This window comes from Ranitomeya variabilis, chromosome 5 (assembly GCF_051348905.1).
Source record: "Ranitomeya variabilis isolate aRanVar5 chromosome 5, aRanVar5.hap1, whole genome shotgun sequence".
NCBI lineage: Eukaryota > Metazoa > Chordata > Amphibia > Anura > Dendrobatidae > Ranitomeya > Ranitomeya variabilis.
Genome location: NC_135236.1, coordinates 365,270,633 through 365,276,632, shown reverse-complemented (window position 1 = coordinate 365,276,632; position 6,000 = coordinate 365,270,633). Strand labels below are relative to the sequence as shown.

The 6,000-nt window shown below is 46.8% G+C and overlaps 1 protein-coding gene across 2 annotated transcripts in view; it reads left to right on the top strand.

Annotated features, from left to right (window-relative positions):
* The first annotated feature begins 5,309 nt into the window (after positions 1–5,309).
* Positions 5,310–6,000, top strand: part of PLXNB2 (plexin B2) — a 280,779-nt gene continuing 280,088 nt past the window's right edge. The window contains exon 1 of one of the 2 annotated variants that reach the window (XM_077264920.1): positions 5,310–5,593. The gene's annotated coding sequence lies outside the window, so the exon portion shown is untranslated. The remainder of the gene's footprint in view (positions 5,594–6,000) is intronic. The other variant, XM_077264921.1, reaches the window with a different exon arrangement.

The window sequence follows — 6,000 nt, the reverse complement described above, 5'->3', positions numbered from 1 at the left end:
TATGTTCACTCTTGCGAGGTATGTGCTCGTTACAAGACTCCTCATGTGGCAGCTACGGGTCTTCTACAACCATTACCTGTTCCGTCCCGCCTTGGGGATCTATATCAATGGACTTTATTGTGGAGCTGCCTACATCGGGGGGCATGAATACAATCATTGTGGTAGTTGATCGCCTGACTAAAGCTGCTCATTTTGTTCCGTGCACCAGCCTCCCCTCAGCTAAAGATACATTGAACTTGGTTATACAGAATGTCTTTCGGTTGCATGGGGTCCCGGATGAGATCATCTCTGACCGTGGAGTACAGTTCACTTCAAGATTCTGGAAGGGGTTTTGCTCTGCACTCAATATTAATGTCTGTCTCTCTTCCGCTTACCATCCCCAGACAAATGGTCAGACTGAGCGGACCAAGCAGACGCTGGAACAATATCTAAGATGCTATGTCAGCCATCTCCAGGATGATTGGTTGGAGTTGCTGCCGTTAGCCGAATTTTCATATAACAATTCTCAGAGCGCCTCCACTAAATTTACACCTTTCTTTGCCAATCTGGATTATCATCTGTGTCTCTTACCTAGGTCTCCAATTAATTCTCCGGTTCCGGCAGTGGAGGAAAGGCTGACTGCGATGAGGCAAAATCTGGAGGTTCTGAAGGAATCCCTGACCACAGCTCAAGAACGTTATAAGAGATCGGCTGATAGATTCCGTAAACCTGCACCCATGTTCAAGGTAGGAGATTCCGTGTGGTTAGCAAGTAAGAATCTGAAGTTAAACGTTCCTTCACAAAAACTTGGACAGAAATTCATTGGCCCTTTCAAGATCAACGGTATTGTGAGCTCTGTGTCCTGCCGGCTGAAGCTGCCTAGGACTATGAAGGTACACCCAGTTTTTCATGTATCTTTACTAAAGCCTGTATCTCCTAATACCTTCCAGGGACGTGTTGTGCCACCTCAGAAGCCTGTAGTGATTGATGGGCAATAACAATTTGTGGTGGAGGAAATTATTGATTCCAGGATTGTCAGGAATCGGCTCCAATATCTGATAAGATGGCAGGGATATCTCCCTGAGGAAGACTCTTGGGAACCTGTGGAAAACATCAATGCCCAACAGAAGATTTCTCGTTTTCATCAGAGATTCCCTGAGAAACCAGGTCCAGGATCATCCTGAGGCTGCTTCTAAGGACGGAGTAATGTCAAGACTCTGAACATTTTTATTACCTTTTGTGCATTACTGCCCTTTTCCAAGATGGCGTCTTTGGTCTCATGTGCACTGTGACTTCCTGCTATAAAACTCCACCCCAGCCTTCAGTCTGTGCTAGAGTATTCTGCCTTGCATCTAGCTCCTGACTCTGGTGACTCCCTGGCTATATACTTGCTCCTGTGAACCTGTGTGGTTATCCTGCTACTCTGTTTTGAGTTCCTGCTGCATACACCAGTTTCCAGTAATCATCCTTCATCTTGTGCTCGTGTTTACTTCCATCTGCATTTGCTGGACATGTAAGCTGTTGCTGCTCTGCTTAAACCTGAGATTATCACCCAGGCCTTCCTGGTTGAGATAAGACATTGCTTGAACTGCCTTATATGCATATCTATCTGTGTTTGGACTAAAACAAGGACTTATTCGTGTCAAGTATCCTCAAGAATAACTGTGCTTCATAGACTTTCTGCGTGATTGCATTTTCCTCTGAAGTTCCCTATCGACTGCTAAGCTGCGTTTAATATTTACACCAAGTGTTGTGGACTTGAGTTTCTCTCTGCACCTGTTTGAATCACCGAGTGATAATATAGACTTTACCACTTATAAAACTGTGTCCTGTAGTTATCTTGTTCCACGCAAAGAGTCTCCTGAGTTATCCCCTATAATTATTACACTGCCAGATGTGAACAAGGGGGACTTAAAGAATGAGAGCGATGGCGCCAAAGAGTATATACCATAGAGTTGCTAAGGTGGGGCCCCGACATGGGATACTCACCACACGGGGATATGAACACACACAAAATGCGCCACACACTACCACGTGCTTGAACACATATACCTCCCTCAGCACACATTTCACCACACATACACCAACCTTGCCACATAAAAGTCAAAACACAAAAGTCGCCACGCGCAAAATTCGCCACATGCAAAACTAGGCTCACACAAAACTCGCCACACGTGCAAAACTCACCTCATGGAAAACTCGCCACACGTAAAACTTGCACACGCGGAAAAATAGCCACATGCACATAAGTTGCAACACATGCCAAAGTTGCCTCACACAAAACTTGCACCTACTCAAAACGCACCACACATAAAACTCGCCACGTGCAAAACTTGCCATGCGCAAAACTTGCTGCACACAACTTGCTACACTAACCTGTCACATGCAACTCGACACACAAAAAGTTGCTACACGCATGTCGCCACACAAAACTCATCTCACAAAAGTTGCTACATGCATGTCACCACACGCAACTCAACACACACAACTTGACACATGAAACTCGACCTAAAACACACACAAGTCTGGTATTATCCTTCAAAAATAAAAATCTGATTACCGTATTTTTCGGACTATAAGACGCACCGGATCATAAGGCGCACCCCAAATTTGGGGTGAAAATTGCAGAAAAAAAGATTTTTTTATAAGATGGGGGTCCGTCTTATTGTCCGAATTTACAGTATCTTACCTGAGGGCTGGCGGTGGCAGAGCAGGGTCACAGGAGGCATGGTGTCGGCAGAGGTGGGGTGATGCGGTACGGCGTGCACCTGAGCAGGGTCCCTTCCTGCTTAGGTGGGCGATGCCACAGCCTGGTGTCCATGGGAGGGTTGCAGCAGTGGTTACCGGCAGAGGTGCTGGGATGAGGAGGTGCTGGGATGAGGAGGTGCTGGGATGAGGAGGCGCAGTGAGAGGTATGGCGTCAGAGGGGTCCCTTTCCCCGGTGAGGTGATGCAGCAGCCCGGTAAGCAGCAGAGCCGGGTGAATACTGTTGTTAGCGGTGGTGGCGGCCATCTTCCCGAGGCCGCGGGTGCGCAGATGAAGCGCTCTGCTTCCCGGGGCTTCAGGAAAATGGCCGCGGGAGGCCGCGCGTGCGCAGATGGAGATCGCGGCGGCCATTTTCCTGAAGCCAAGAACTTCAGGAAAATGGCCGCCGCGATCCCCATCTGCGCACGCGCGGCATCCCGTGGCCATTTTCCTGAAGCCCCGGGAAGCAGAGCGCTCCATCTGCGCACGCGCGGACCCCGGGAGATGGCCGCCACCACTGCTAACAACAGGATTCACCCGGTTCTGCTGCTTACCGGGCTGCTGCATCACCTCACCGGGGAAAGGGACCCCGCTCACTGCGCCTCCTCATCCCCGCACGTCTGCCGCCGCACCTCTGCCACCGCACCTCTGCCGCCGCACCTCTGCCGCCACGGTAAGCCTGCATTGCGACTATTAGACGCACCCCCCATTTCCCCCCCTTTTTTTGGGGGGAAAAAGTGCATCTTGTAGTCCGAAAAATACGGTAATAAGCAGACAAACTACAAGAGCAACAAATGTACCATATAGGAAATACGGCAGCTGTCAGTCACATGACCTGTCTATTATGTGTATGTGTGAGCTAATATATACTGCCAGGGGGGAGGGCTTTCTGTTGGCTGGGGATTTATCAGGCTGCCAATTTAGCTTACAAATACTGAGGTAAAAATACTGACCAAATAATGTGTGAACGAGGTCTAATACAGGAGGAGATGACACACAGATATATACTATATACAGGAGATGACATACAGGTACATACTATATACAGGAGGAGATGACACACAATATACTATATACAGGAGATGACACACGTATATACTATATACAGGGGAGATGACACACAGGTATATACTATATACAGGAGATGACATACAGGTATATACTATATACAGGGGAGATGACACACAGGTATATACTATATACAGGAGGAGATGACTTACAGGTATATACTATATATAGGAGATGACATACAGGTATATACTATATACAGGAGGAGATGACAAACAGGTATATACTATATAAAAGACATGACACATAGGTATATAGAGGAGATGACATACAGCAGGTATATACTATATACAGGGGAGATGACATACAGGTATATACTACATACAGGAGATGACATACAGGTATATACTATATATAGATGACATACAGGTATATACTATATACAGAAGAGATGACATACAGGTATATACTATATACAGGAGATGACACATAGGTATATACAATATACAGGAGGAGATGACATACAGCAGGTATATACTATTTACAGTGTAGATGACACAGGTATATACTATATACAGGGGAGATGACATACAGGTATATACTATATACAGAAGAGATGACATACAGGTATATATTATATACAGGAGATGACACATAGGTATATACAATATACAGGAGGAGATGACATACAGCAGGTACAGTAAAGACCAAAAGTTTAGACACAGCTTCTCATTTAAAGATTTTTCTGTATTTTTATGACTATGATAATTGTACATTCACACTGAAGGCATCAAAACTATGAATTAACACGTGGAATTATATACTTAACAAAAAAGTGTGAAACAACTGAAAATATGTTTTATATTCTAGGTTCTTCAAAGTAGCCACCTTTTGCTTTGATGACTGCTTTACACACTCTTGGCATTCTCTTGATGAGCTTCAAGAGGTAGTCACCGGGAATGGTTTTCACTTCACAGGTGTGCCCTGTCAGGTTTAATAAGTGGGATTTCTTGCCTTATAAATGCCTTATAAGTTATAATGATAACTTCACAATTGACCATTTTGTTCAAAATAAAAAAAAAAGGTTGAAAACTCTGCTGTGCATAATAATTTGGAACATGCATTTTGAGTGTTTATTTTTTTTTTTAAAGATTCTGTTTTCATAGGCAGTTTGTTCCAAAACATTGCAATTATACTAGAATAGTAGATGACTGGAAAATAACAATGACTGCAATTCAGATAGGTAATTTAGAGAAAATATGAGGAAATATTATTTGCATCATAATTTGGAACACAGTGTCTAGTAACACCACAGGACAGTGCATATACATATATAGTACACACAGCAGAGGTTGGGCAGCAGCCCGCTCCCTGTGCCTAGACATTGGCACTGTCCCTGTGGCTTCTGGCTCTAACATTGGGCAGCCATCCCTGAGGTGAGAGCACTGCCAGTATACGGGCGTTGTGAGGCGACAGCTGCCATTCACGTGTCCGGTACATGGTGGCACAGTGCGCGGCTCCTCGCCATGCCAGTGTCCAGCACCTTTGTTATTATCACTCATGAGGCAGCAGTGTCTGGGGATGAGGCGCAGACATCGCTCTCCTCCCGCCCGCCGCCATTCCTCAGCACGGCCAGGCTGTAACCCGATCCTGAGCGGAGGGAGGAGGACCGGCTCTCGCTCCCTCTCTCTTTTCTCCTCTGGATTTTTTTTTCTGTTTCCTGTCTGGTATTGTGCTGGGGAGCGGATGTGTGCATCGCCCACAGGTGTGTCTGTGCCTGGCGCTCCACGTTCAGGGTAAGGGAATCGCCTGCCAGACATGGGCGCCGCCGGCTGACTGCTCCTGTACCGCACGGACCCGGGTGAGTGGCGCCGGGCGGGCTCAGGTGGTATGGCTGGCATCACCTGTTGGAGTGCTGGACGCTCGGTGTGTGCGGTGTGTGGACGGAGCGGCTCCCGCTTCTTCCTGGACTTTGACATGAACTTCGCGCAGTGTATGGAGCAGCCTGAGGCTCCGGGCTACACGGGGATGTGGCCACTAACTTGTGCTGGGAACTTCCCCCTGTGGCTTCTCACCTGCAGCCTATATGTATCTGTACTGGACGGTAATGGGACGTGTCATATAGGGACACTATATGTATGTACTGCTCCACCGCCATGGGACGTGTCATATAGGGACAATATATATGTGTACTGCTCCACTGCCATGGGACGTGTCATATAGGGACACTATATATATGTACTGCTCCACCGCCATGGGACGTGTCAT